General features: G+C 37.3%; 2 long non-coding RNA genes across 2 annotated transcripts; one reads left to right on the top strand and one right to left on the bottom strand.

Annotated features, from left to right (window-relative positions):
- Positions 1-4,386: 4,386 nt before the first annotated feature.
- LOC147763783 (uncharacterized) lies at positions 4,387-5,691 on the bottom strand. The gene is made up of 2 exons (XR_015333204.1): positions 5,472-5,691; positions 4,387-5,102 (listed from the first exon to the last, which is right to left on the bottom strand). It is a non-coding gene; the product is annotated as an uncharacterized LOC147763783 (long non-coding RNA).
- A 2,487-nt stretch (positions 5,692-8,178) lies between these two features.
- Positions 8,179-12,831, top strand: LOC147763782 (uncharacterized). The gene is made up of 2 exons (XR_015333092.1): positions 8,179-8,604; positions 10,113-12,831. It is a non-coding gene; the product is annotated as an uncharacterized LOC147763782 (long non-coding RNA).
- Positions 12,832-14,625: the final 1,794 nt, after the last annotated feature.

The raw sequence follows: 14,625 nt of genomic DNA, 5'->3' as shown, positions 1-14,625 counted from the left end.
CTTAATATAGGGGCGGCAAGAGGAGACAGCAGGTACAGGTTTACCCACGTCGACAAGACTGAATACAAAGAAGAATGTGCTCCACAATGTAAATGATAGTTATTATCTTTCTTTTGCTAATTTATTGCCCAGGTCTCACCTTTTTTGTTGCTTTACTAAATTCACACTTAAAGCTTTAGATTACATATTATATTCCCCAGTTCAAAAAGCACTATGACCTACCTTTCACTGGTTGGGTCTAGCACAAAATGCACGCACTACTGTTTTGAGCACCATACATAGGCCATAGATTTTATAACCAGACACCCGCATCGAGGCTTTTTAATATTTTCTCAATCTATGCTCACTGTACGTAAAGGCCAGGTCACACTGCGCTTGCGACCTTTTTGCAACCTTTTTGCAACCACAAAATCTGGCGGTCGCTTGCGATCACTTTGCAAGCTAATTAAGAAGCTGTGGCCAATTTTGATCGGCAAGCAGTCGCAAACCGGTTGCAACAAGGTTGCAGTATGGTATCTGCAACCTCTTATAGACCATCTTCAAGTTATAGGTTACCAGGCGCACACTGTTTGCCGAGCGATACACAACCTGTCTGCAACCACTTGGTGACCGAAAACCGGTTGCAGGACTGTAGCAATCGCTTGTCAACTGGTAGCAGCAAGGTCGCACAGGATATATATGTTGCCAACTTGTGACAGTAGCTGCTTTCCCATAAATTCCCCACTCAAAAGACAAAAATTTTCTAGTAAAACGACTCCTCTTCATAAATCATTGACTTTGTTTACCTAAGAAGTAAAACGAGTAAAAAAACTCGAAAATACTGGGTGAACCCGTGGATTGCAAGACGCCCCTTGTAAGGCGATTACAAACATTTGATGAAAGAACTTCGACTTGGAAATCAGGAAGTTTTCATTTCCTTCCTAAAAATAGAACCAACAATGTTTTGTGAACTTTTGAAAAGACTACACTCTCACCTAACGAAACCAGTGCTGCAATAAAAACATAAACTTGCATACGTTTTAATCCTTGTTAATCTCATAATACTCTTTAATATTTTCTTGTTCAAATACTTGGTCTCTTTGAGGTCGCAAGGCCTGTGCAGTTACGGTCACACTGAACAAAAAACCTCTTTGCGACTTGCAACTGTCACCGGTTGCAAAAAGGTCGGCGACCGGTTGCAACAACTCGCAAAGTGGTTTCCAAATGAACGCTGGGTTAATATCCGGTTGCGCCGATTTTCGGTGCAGCACCGATAACCTCCTGGCGACCGAAAAACCTACTTGTGGTATCCAGCCGCTTGCTATCAGGTCTCTGACTGCTTTGCAACCGCTTTGCAACCGAATGTGTGGTTTTCCCTTTGTCTTTTTAACCCTAGGCGTTTGCCTCTTACAATACAACGTAATTAAATCGTGACAAGTCATGCGCATCGTGTACTTTTTACACTCTCATCCTTGTAGTGAGGGTACCAAGCACTGGGAAGATGTTAAATTGTTTGTGTTGAAACTATTTTTATTTAAGTCTATTGGACACACTTTACGATTTATTCAATTATTTTGTGGATAATTTTGATTGTTGAAATTATGATATTAAATAGCAGCTATACCTTGCTGATTAAATTGCTTTTATTTTCCGTTTTCTCTGCATTCGTGTATTTGTTTCATTGTTTACTCTGATAATATGGCTTTGCAAATTTTAAATAACATACAGCGTATATAATTGAGGTTCTCGGCATTTTACCTATGATTTTCGCAAAATGGTAAAATAAATAAACGTAGCGTCAAAAAATCTTACATTGCTTTTATCATCACATTTTTTTTTGGTTTCGTAAGTGTGAAATGCCTGGTATATGAAAGCCTTGGCAATTGGTATAAAATATTGCCAACAAATGTAATTTATGTTTTCTTTCTCTAAAATATTATAATTTACGACCTTGATATTTAGAAGGCTTACATAACAAATTATGAAAAGTCTTTGCCCAAATAAACCACCATCCTACGCCTATTTTATTGCAGTCGCTTGCAACCTTCCTGCAACATATCTTCGAACGCCTGCGATCGGTAAAAAACCTGTTAGCGACCAAGATACTAAAGACCGTCAATCGACCATGCAGTTACAACTGCAACCTTCTAGCGACCTGCTGCCGACTACTTGCGACTGGTAAAAAACTTGTAAGCGACCAGTCGACTAAATACGGTCAATCGACCGTGCAGTTGCAAATGGTATGCTACTGGTTATAGCAACCTACTGACAACCAAGAAGAGACCGATAGGCTACCTTTAGGATACCAACAATTTTCATCTTTAGTCGCACTGGTTGCCGGTGCACAAAAAATGGCCTTCATGTGTCAACGATCGCAGGCGGCCTGTTAGCAACCTTATGCGACCACTTTAAAACCTATGGCAACCTCTTTGCGACTGAGGTTGCAAAGAGGTTGCCAAAAGGTTGCAAGCGCAGTGTGACCCAGGCTTAAGCTTGTTTTATGCGTCACCAATCAATATGTTCTTGAGGATGACTGAGTGAATATCGTAACTTTTGCATTTGTGGTGGTATGTGTTGATGGAAACGTACATACAATTAAAATAGTGAGATTTCAGAACACATTTAAACACATTTAAACCACTATTTAGGTCAATTCCACGAAAGCTTCTCAAGCAAAGCCTCGTGTACATCATGAAACTCAACCTTGATGATAAGACCACGTTTGGGGACTGGCGTTGCGCAGGGCTTTCGATTGCCACTAAACTTATTTATCCAAAATAACATTTTCGCAAATTTTTGCTTAGGGCAATTACATTAAAAATTTCGTTTGATCACTACATATGGAGGTTTGGTATCTCTAACAGAGCCGACTGTGGTTTTGCACGGTTGTTAAAAAATTCAAAGCAATCACCACGAAATGTCACGAGTTGGAATCCCGGATAACGCATGCCAGCTTATTGGTGATCATTATCCCAAAGTATATGTCCTCAAAACTATTCCCTTTCTCTTCCCTAATGAGTCCTCCAAATAATGACGTCGCAGGGGTCGGCATTGACCTTGGCTAGCTGATTTTAAAAAGTATAAATATAACCTTCATTAAAAGCAAAATGGGTGGCCAAGTCATAAATTTTTTGTAACATTCAATTCATTTTGTTAATATAATTCCCATTAATTCTTATGTTAAATTAATAAAGATTCATATCCATATTTGATTGAAGTCGCTAGGGCATAATTCTATTTTAATTTTTGTATATTTCTGTCAAATTAAGGTCATTTTGGCAAAATACCCTTGTCAGCTTGTAACGCAATGTTATAAGGGACGATTCCTCTCGAAAGCGTGCTTCATTGTCCACGCGTTCTTTTCATATCTTTTAAGACCCATAAAGCCTCGGTCACAACTAAACCGGCCGTACGGGCTCTTAAGGCCTGCTTGCATCCAAATTTTGCGCAGAATCTCACATGCCGCGCAAGTCCTTCTTGCGAAATTTGGAATTCGCAGACAGCCCGTGAGCACGTACGGAGGATGTTGGACATGTCGAAAAGATTCTACGAATAATCTGTGAACAGCGAGGCCACAAACGTAACTTGCTCCACTAGCATTTAGAATTATGCAAGTAAAGCCTAGGTCCCAACTACGTTTTGGACGCACGGTTTTTAGGTTCCTTTCGTCCAGCTAGGACGTAGCTAGATCGCATGCAGCGGCTGTTGATCCTGTCGAAAAGTTTCTACGTGCTGTTTGCGTCTTCCTCACGCACGAACTCCCACGTTTTCCCCATTTTTTTGGCCGTAGACCACACGTAGCAGCCCGTACGTTCAGATGGGGCCTATGCTTCAGTCGTGCGTGGTCCAAGACGCACGTCGTAAACAATGAAGGAGTAAGTGTCCTTTGCGTGTTGAGTACGACGCACGCCCTCACAGCTAACGAACAAAGTCGAAAGCACGACGGAAGTGCGTCAGGAGTGAGGCGTGCTCATGATGCACGCTCGTGTCTCGACAAATAACGTCGCTTGTAGCAAGACAAACTCAAGAAATGAGTACATCACACCTTGCAATTAGCGTCCCTGCTTCTCACGTGGACCCTGCGACTCTCAAGGCAGACTTGCGCCTTTCCATTGCAAACTCTCCTCTACCTCTACGCACTCCCCGGCCTCCACTGCACCCAAAACTCGCAGGGGCCGTACGATCCTTAAATTCGTGCGTCCGGTTGTGACCGAGATTTAATTTTACATATTTTTTTCAAAAATCGCCAGGGTAGAAATGCTGTTTTTAGAATCGGAGAGAGGATGAATAACAAGTAAGTGGGATACAGAAGAGGGATTCGTTGAAAATACAGCAGTAAGTAACTGAAAATAGTGAAACACGTCAAAATTATGCAACAATACACAAAACGTCCACTTTGTGGAATAATCCATTCTTATTTTAGACACAATAGAACGGCTCACTGGGCGACTATCCTAAAGCTCCAGACAGGGCCAATAATAATACTAATAATAGTAATAATAATAATCTTTTGGGGACTGAATTTTTTAGTTACATTTTACAGGATCTTGACACGTCTAGTTCCACATAAATGTTGAAACAAAATACGTAGACAATTACATAAGACATGAGGACTTGTTATTGATGGGTATTTTGCCTTTCAGTTATAGTAGTAAATACGTTAACGGCTCTCTGGCATGATTAATTTTTTGGATTGAGCAGCCAGTGAGGTTTTAGAGTACATTCATTGTCTGATCAAGTTCCTCTAAAGCTACGTTCTTTGGTAATAGGAAATGAGTTCCAGTTATATTGCGTCAGGTGAGAATAGAAAGATCCTGACGTTTTGTCAATGATTTCTTATTTCACGAAGGGTTACTTTACGTGACCACAATGATGACGGTGATACATATTGAACATATTTTCAATCACTACCCGCCCAAACATGAGACCGCTTTCTCTGTGAAAAACGCAATAAACAAGTAGAAAATAACTTTTTTGACAGGTTTAGTTTGTTAGTGGTGCTTGGGTTCTGCCTCATCTGTTTTGAACATTGTAATTTCTCTTCTCGTCTGCTTTCCGCCCCTTTATAGATCTATCTTCATGACATTGTTAGCTGTCCACACAGTCCAAGTCACCACGAGAACCTAGAAGACATTTTATAACTTTGATTTAATAAAATGATGATAAACACTCAAGGTACAGTGTTTTGACAAGCTGCTAATATTGCAATTAATTGCTTTCCCCTGTCTAAAATGTCATAGCAGCCATTTGCCAATAATAACTTAATTCATTATATTCATACTCATTCTTAACAAAATTTGAGAAAATATGAAATATGACAATATGAGACCACTCAATGCCGACTGACAATTATGATTATTATCTTTAGGAAACAATAGATCAGTGCATCTGGCCTTTGGTCTTTAATTGCTGATAAGGAAGGAAAGAGTAACGAGGACCAAGCCTGAAAAAGAATATTTCATATTAAGATATTTACATAGCTCATGACTCACCGTGTTTTGCGGCCGCAGCGTCGCATAATTTCTTAAACTTCCCGCTGGAGATGAGTTTGCTGAACCCTGCGTTCCACTTTGAAATGAAATCGTTGTCTTTCCGTGTCATCATACCGGCCCCCGCCAGAACGCAAGAAAATCCGCTCCCGGGGACTTTTTCAATCTCAGGGTTGGTTCTTGATACATACCCCACCATGCCTTGGGCATTTGCAAACGCTACGTCTATCTGTATGCGACAAGTGTTGTACATGTACATATTGGAAAGTTTATAATATGTCTGGTAGAATCAAGGGGTCCACGTGCAACCCCGTGACAAACAAAAGGAACACATATTTTCCTAACCCTTGATGTCTAAATTTTTCATTTCTAGGTGTAGTATATAATCAAAATGAAAAGTTTGCAGCAATACTGCAGCAATGTTGCTGCAAACTAAAAACTAAAAGTTTGCAGTAATGAGTTTGCAGGAATTAGCAAGAAAAAAATATTGCTGCTCAATTTGCAAGAAGGAATTGCAGTTTGCAGCAATGTTGCTGCAAATTCGCTGCAAATTTGCAGCAGGCCTGATATTTTGGTGAGGACAATGCTGAGAAATATGTCGCAGTGGGGCTTCATTTTAATGTCGTGAAACACCCTGTGGCTCAAATGGTCGCTTTTATAAATTGGGATTCTGGAAGGAAATCATTCATAATTTGTTATTCAAATAAGATATAACAATGATCTATAACCGTTGTATAGCTGAAGTGTTACTCTGCACAATGGCAGTGAAACATGTTTTAGTTAAATGGGGCCAAAGGTAAAATGAGGTCAAATTTGAGGCATTTTTTTGGAAATTAGCGCCCCTACAGCGCAATGATATATAAATTAATGGTATATCTTAATTAGATCCTATTTTATTAATGATTCCCCTCCCCTACCCCCATTTTTCAGCAATCAAACTAAGCTCCCCTCTATTAGTACAGTACTTGTACATTGTATCATTCATTAATATCACAAACTAACTGCAAAATAAACTGTCAAAACTCCATTATGTGTTTGTAATAAAAATAATTTTAATCATAAATATCCAAAAATCATATTCTCGACTCACTTTTCTGATTAAAAAAAACTGTATTAGTTTGCATTCATAAAATTCTTCAAAACTGACCTCATTTGACCTTGACCCATTTAACTTTTACAACATTTATTGTTACATAAATTTTATTAGTTATATGTTTAGAACAACCCTTCAGCTACACAGCAGTGCATAAACAACTGCTATATTGCTATATATTTTTTAAAATTACAAATTGTGTTTAATTTCCTACCCCTACCCATAATTTTTGAAATGCACCCATATAAGCCACATAACCACTAAAGAGCCCCCATGGCATTGATTCGCTCGGGAAACACCTAGAAATAAAAAAATTAAGATATCAAGGATAAGAATAATATATGTACTCATTGTTTAGACTAAATAAAAAACACACAATACTTTTTAAAACTAAAATGGAACTTTACAGTTTTAATGAATACTTCTAATACTACTGGTATCCAATATACTAGTACTACTACTACCCTAGCACGAAGTCAATATCTGAACCTTAATTATATCTACATAACTACATTCTAAGTTCAAAAATGAACATGTTAAATATCTTACTTCGCCACTTTTCAACTTGGTCACGACATCCCCAGGGTTCTGAAGGTGGACGATGGTCATGCTGTCCTGACCCTTGACGTCAGTCCATCTGGCTAGACACCTTTCGTCACTAGACCATCCATCTCCTAAACCTTTAAAAATCCAACATATGCCCCTATAGATTTATCTTCTACACACAATTGTCAATAGAAGTGTCGCCCCCTGAATCGGAGTAATCAAAGTAGGCAGATCTTGAGTAGTTTTAATGCCTGAGCTCCGTATATCGAAAGGTTCGCTATGTTGCGCACGTGCACAAGCGTCTCGATTCCATGGCCCCGTATCTCGAAATAGAATCGGTTATGGAATCGAGACACTTGCACACTTGCGCACGTGCGCAATATAGCGAACCTTTCGAGATGCGGAGCCCTGGTCTACTTATAATGTGACTAATGAGTATGAAACCGCTGTACCATGGACCTGTTTTTTTTTGTGATGTTTGATGTTAATAAAATGATACCAGGAGCATATCATTCCACAGTCATGTATCTCCCCCATAGTATTGGTTCAGTAGGGGTGACACTTCTATTGTCCACTGCGTGTAATTCAAGTCCATTCAGTGTTTTAGCATGATGCGCACCTTAATGGGTGACGTACGTTATACATGTACACTATCTGTATGACATTGACTCTGCTACAAGGACGTATTCAAAGATAAATCTAGCCAAGCTGCAATAATTGTTTCTTCAAACAACCATTCCTGTAAGTCAGTTTCTTATAACAGGAAATAATAGAACAGGTGCATTAGAAGCATCATCCTGAATTAAGCGAGTTTAGCTGCGTGAGGTAACCATTCTGTATAACACTAAGTACTGATGGAATTCTTGGTGGGAAACTAACAAGACCAAAAACAACTGCCTGAATATACTGAGTATAGTTTCTGTTGTTTGGAAAAAACCATTATGATTAACACTCCTTGCAAATGGAATCCTTTTATGAGAAACTGACAATATCATGGACACAATTTTTTCCGTCTAAGTTTCTGTTTTATTCAGTTATCATTATCACACATATATAGTAAGCCATTGCCAATGTAATGTTAGTAAGTGACAGCATGCAGTGAATAAGAGCGGGGAGTGTTTAGTAGAGTAACTTAAGTTGATTGACATGCTCTTATGGTATTTATACAACTGCGCTTAGTGTAAACAAAGAGAAGGCCGCTACAGATTGCATGAGGTAGGAATAGAAATGAAGGAAGCGGCGCGGGTAATAACTGGACAGTAGTTCAATAAATAATAAGAAAGATAATATCTGAGTTGTATTTGCTACCTCGCGTAACATGACGAAGACAAGCCTATAGCTTCGTCACAAAATGGTGGAGGATGCAAAATATAAACATAGATGTTTGACATCATGAGTCTTGTCGAAAAGAGAGAGAACGATAACCGGACGAAAATACGTAGGCGAACACAAAGTATCTAGATGGGAGATTGGAATTGGACAAACATAAAATGGAAGGTAAGACAATTGCTTTAAACGGTTATTTTGGAAAATGCTTCTTGCGATATTTCGATGAATTTATGGTAGACAGCCACAATTTCAAACATTGCCTTAGTGAGGTAAACATAGTTATACGAGGGCTGAGAAATGCAAACTTAGCATTATCTGAATAGTTTCATTGCGCGAGAAGAGGTCAGGTATTAAGGGTACATACATGTAGTTTCGCGTTGATTAAGTGTAAGGCAGTGCCAGAATTCCATGCCCATTTGAATGTAATCGAATTTCTAGAAGTAATGAATTATTGATTATTGAATTTATCCCCTAACAGATGTCAATTAAGCAGAGTAAAGGCAAACACCTCGCGAATGCAGACGCGATTAGCCGCCGCCCTTACCACGAGGGAAACGTTGAAGAATAAGACTTAGAAAATATAATGACCCTGCACAGTTTTTTTAATGATGCATGTTTGAACAGAATACATATGTTAGACACTATCTCGGCACAAGTACTTTACGTTAATTTAAAACAGAGTGGCAACGAATTTAAAGGTCTGGAATGCTTTTAACATTTAGAGAAAGGTGACAAAAATATGACGTTGTCAAAATGTCAAGATTGCGAGGCATTTGTTTTAAAGAGGAATTGTTTTAAAAAGTCCAACGTAAAGATAAGAACCTTGCGTCAATTATCACACACTTGACATCAGACGAACTTCTACTTAGTTGCAGAGGCGCTTGGCTTCTTGTTGATAGAGATAGGAGATAACGTGATAATTGATGGCAGAAAATCACCCCACCCAGGAGGTTCTTTGCAACTTGTTTTTCAGACAAGTTAGAGTACAAAGTTTTGTCTAGTTTACACAACGATAATGCAATCGGTCATAAGGTTATTCAAAACACGTAGTTACCATTACGCACACGGTGTACTTTTTAGAAAAGGTCATTTACAGATGTCATTATGTTCGTTCTTGTGTTGAATGTTTGACAAGGAAAGTTCCTTCAAAATAACTCCAGGGCTTCGTTGCTAACTTTGCCCATAAACAAAGAGAGTAAGGAAAAAAATAGAAAAATGAAGAAAAACGAGAAAATGAGACTGCAGGACAAGCGAATTTGTCCCAGACCACTGATGAATTATTTAAAGTAGAAGCCTTACGAGGTCGCGTCAGATAAAAGTTGAAGCACAGTCTCTTATTTAGTGGAAATGGATTCCCTTTTGGTTGGAATATTAGGGATCCAATTAAAAACTAAACGAGGCGACATTAAAGGGAATAATATAAGAGTAAAGGAAAAGAAGAAAATATATTAAGTTGCGTGTCAATGTAATAGAACACGCCTGTTTAAAACTAACAGCAAGATGGGAGTAGCAAACGTGACGAAGTTGAATTCTAATTGGATAGAATTAAGATATTTATAAAGAGACTATCTTAAAGTGATGTCATTAAACTTTTTATGGAAAATATGAAAAGATGCTCTTCAATGTCAATGCCATTGACGTTTGTTTTTTAAACATGTACGCTAAGTCTTTTCTAGGACAATACTATTAGGAGTTCAACGGCGATATGGTTGTCCCTCATTTTCCCTCGGAATCCGTAAAAGATTCACGTAAGTAAGTGTGAGTATTGATTAAAGAAATAATTTGAATTGGTTGTAGACTCGTTATAAAATTTGTTTGGTGAATATATTTTGTATGTCTTATATTTTCCGATACCTGCTAATTTAGATAAATGTAAACATTATCCATCTTTTGATACGTCTTATGTTTATTAAGTAAATTCATTTCCGTCTACATTTTATGCATCTATTGACCTTAAGAATTTTACAGGTTGCGGAATGTTTGAAGAGATGCCAACAGCTAAGATATCTCACTTCACTGTTGAAAATTCGTGACAAGACGGAAAACTGCATTTGGAAATATTGTGTTGTTGACTTGAACAAAAATGTTGCACTAATCAATATTGATAAAATAGTTTATTTTTCCAGGTTAGCCAGGCAGCGAATGAATTTTTCGTTGTTCGCCTTTTTAAATTTTCTTTTACAGGATATAACACTTAAATGGCATTCACCTTAATTTCAGGCAATACTAATTATTATTGCACTTTGTTTTGGTTTAGGGCTCCTGGACTTACAGTCTGCGTAATTTCAGATGATGAATCATAATTCTTTTCATAAGAATACCCCTTCTGTTTCGCCCACTACCCCCTTGCAATGTCAAACATCGTCGAAAGTGCACATGCACCTTTGGAGGTGACAAGCAAACATTAAGATTATGATTAATCTACCTTATTGGAAGTCCCTTCAATAGAATTATGTTTTCGGGTTGCGAAGATTAAAATTGGAGAATAGTTTGAACTTTCTCGACAAATTGCCTTAATTAAAGTCCTAATCACTGGCATTTCGACGATCTTTTTAAAATGATCTTGTCAGTTGATAATGTGGTTATATTGGCAATCAAAAGATCGAGTGGAACAAATGAGTTAATGAGTATAAATGTTGCAAGGATAAATGACCTTATGTGAATATTATTTGATATATTGTGAGGAATAAAATGATTCATATGTGACATATTTCAATGTGGTTATGGATAACTGAATATGTGGAGTTGAGGTATAAAAGTGTGCGCATGACGTCATATAAATACTAAAATCTGGGACGCCAGATAAATATTAGCATCTGGGACGCCAGATTGCGTTATTATTATTTTTATTATTAGCATAAGTATTATTGTTGGAAAAATTATCGTATTATTAGCATGGTTCCATATATGTTTTATTGTTATCATAATATTTTGGATGGATAATACTATGGCAAGTTAAAATCTTGCCTGTTAAATGTGACTGTATTCAAGTTTGATGATGATTGTTATAATATACGTAGTTAAGTTTTTCTTGACATGCATTTCTGCTTCATTCATTTTGGATATATTCGTAAACGCTGGACATGGACATTCGTGGATACACAGGAAACTGTGAACATTTATCTACACGTATGCCAACGTGCGCGAATAAGACGTTTATCCATATACAATGAGTGGCAGATGACAATCGCTATGCACTGTCTAGAAGGACTGATTTTACACTATGTGCTAACTGAACTTTCGTGCTAAAATTCAAAATGGAGGATGCAACGGACTATACCAAATGGAACTTTTCATTTGAGTGGATATGAACTTTAAATTTTTACGAGTTAACTTTGAGTTATATGTTATTGCATGTGGTTATAACGACACATTAAGTATTGTGTGTTGAATATTAAATATTAAATATTAAATTTTAGTATTAATAATACATCTTTGTTCAGTTTGTCGGTCTTATAATTATTAGTTATTGATATTTAACTATACAGTTATTGGTATAGGAACAGTGTACTTAACTTTTATAAAGATGATGACGTGAAACTGATGATATCCATAAGGAAGATTCTTACTTAATTATTTTTCGGTATGTTATTGTTCAATCGTGGATTGGGTTTGATATAAAACGATTGTTTCTCTTATAGCCACCAAAAGAGAGCGCTACAGTGTGGACAAATATGAAGATGAACAGGTACTTCATCATGAACGATGCGCTGGTCGCACCGTTGTGGTGAATGCTGCTCATTAGACAGGGAAGGTACCGCCCGATTGTCTCACTTGGTGCATTCCTACTAAATCTAAAATGACAACCAAGAAAAAGAGAGAAACCGTAGATAATGTGTCAGAGCCATAATAAGAGAGTAACAGATTTAAACATCTGCGCAGAGAAAACAATTAAAAGTATCTGTACTCTTGGGCCACACATGACAACATGTAAATGCACATCCACGAACAACCATATTTTCTGAAGAGTTGTCAATCTATCTTCCTTTGAGTTATATTTTGGGTTTCATGTCCAACGTATTTCTATTTTATCATAAGTTTCTTATAAAATATCTATTTACTTAGTTTTGTTTTGCATGGATTTATGGTAAAAGACAAATGGAGTGTTCAAATTTATTTTAATGTGAATTTTTAATTTTAAATATGCCTGGGGACAGGCATATCGTCCCCGGGAGATAATGTAATGTTAGTAAGTGACAGCATGCAGTGAATAAGAGCGGGGAGTGTTTAGTAGAGTAACTTAAGTTGATTGACATGCTCTTATGGTATTTATACAACTGCGCTTAGTGTAAACAAAGAGAAGGCCGCTACAGATTGCATGAGGTAGGAATAGAAATGAAGGAAGCGGCGCGGGTAATAACTGGACAGTAGTTCAATAAATAATAAGAAAGATAATATCTGAGTTGTATTTGCTACCTCGCGTAACATGACGAAGACAAGCCTATAGCTTTGTCACACCAATAAGAATGGTTTACCGACTTTCTTGTTTGCTAAATTTCTGGAAGGAAACGAAGCAGCGTTGCCCGTCCTGACATACAAATAGCTATTCGGGGGTTTGGTGAATGTCGATGAGAAACTGAACACCTGAATCCTGTCTATAGTTATATACCAGCCGGTGCAAGCATCGTACCACCGGCCCATCAATCCTGAAATGTGATTGAAGGCAACCTCTACAATCATGTTGGTAGGCAATATTTACATAGGTAATTTTGATTCTCAAATATCAACAAAGGTTATCTTGTTTAAACTAAAATTTTCATAATATTTTGGATTAGAATAAATTCATGCTATTCACCGAATTAAGGCAAAAGTATGAATATTAGCAAAATCTGTTTTTTTTTTTTGTAAAACAGGGAAATATTGTTTAGTTGGCGAAGTTTCTCTAAATTAAGTTTTGTCAAATTAGACCAAAGGTTTCGTTCAAGGCCAACTTTTGATAAAGTACTGTTGAACAATATCTCTTGTCGCTTTCATAGCTTTCTGAGAGGGTAAGACGTTTGCTTTGAAGAATTTGAGAAAAAAAAAACAAAATGGCACTGTCAACGAGAAATCACGAAAAAACCCACGTACCCTGGCCGCCGTGTGAGGGTTGTCCCGGGGTGGAGTCCCAACAGTTACTGTACTTGTCCCATACAGTGCGGCAGTCCATGCCGGCCTCGGTACACACTGTGAAATGTTTAAAAATGATAGCTATGGTTGTATCTGTCTTGATTGTGGAAAATTTGGGGGCGGGCAAATATGCAAAGTGCATATAATGAAAATAAGTAGGTCAAAGGAAACATAAATAATTTCCTATGCTTATATCCCTGCTAGTTTAGGAGATATAAGTTCTGGGAAATTTCAGAGTGCAGTCAGTCAAAGGTCAAATTCAAGCTAGGCCACATTAAGATTGTGTGCTTGCAATTTAGACCTAACCTAACATATATCAACTTGGATAATTTGTCAACGAACAAATTAAGCTAAATAGTGGTATTGCAAAGTGAGACTAGTGATACAGTTAGACTGGGCTTTAAGGCGAGTACATTTCTAAAAAATTGCGATAACCATTAGCAATGAAATGTCGATTTACCCGCGTCGATTAAATCATAATGGAAGCCTGCCAAGTAGCCAGAGGTGTCTCTGAAAATTAAAACATCACAAGTATATGTGATTACGCATTTAAGCACATGTTTCATAGGTGATAATATTTGACCATCCTAGTCTCTATTGCTGATTTAAGAGAAGCAACATTATGTTCATGAAAATAAATTCCTCAAAATGAAATAAGCAGTAACTGAAAACTTAATGGAACATACTGTACTTGTACCTGTACGTCAAGACGTAGGTAAAGTTTATAATTTTTGAGTCTATATCTGTCTGTCTGTCTGTCTGTCTCTCTGTCTGTTAGCAATATTATGGAAAAAGTTGTGATGAATATTTCACAATCTGGAAAGGAAGTGGTGATCCATTTATCGATTAATTAGTTAGGTAATTCATAACGTATGTTTATCTGTTAGAAATATCACCCGAAAAGTTTTGGAAAGATTTTCATGAAAATTTCAAGAGCCATAAACTATCCAATCAGTTAATAAATCAATAATGAGAATTTAGTCAATCCTTTGATAAATGGATAAATAATTAATAATTAATGAGAATGAGAATTGAATTGCGTTGGCAGAGGTCTGCAGTCTCCAAGCGCTTTTCTAGTTT

The sequence above is a fragment of the Lingula anatina genome, chromosome 2, assembly GCF_051362555.1.
Source record: "Lingula anatina isolate TDL-2025a chromosome 2, LinAna3.0, whole genome shotgun sequence".
NCBI lineage: Eukaryota > Metazoa > Brachiopoda > Lingulata > Lingulida > Lingulidae > Lingula > Lingula anatina.
The sequence above is the reverse complement of the archived record's forward strand: the minus strand, read 5'-3'. Positions and strand labels throughout refer to the sequence as shown.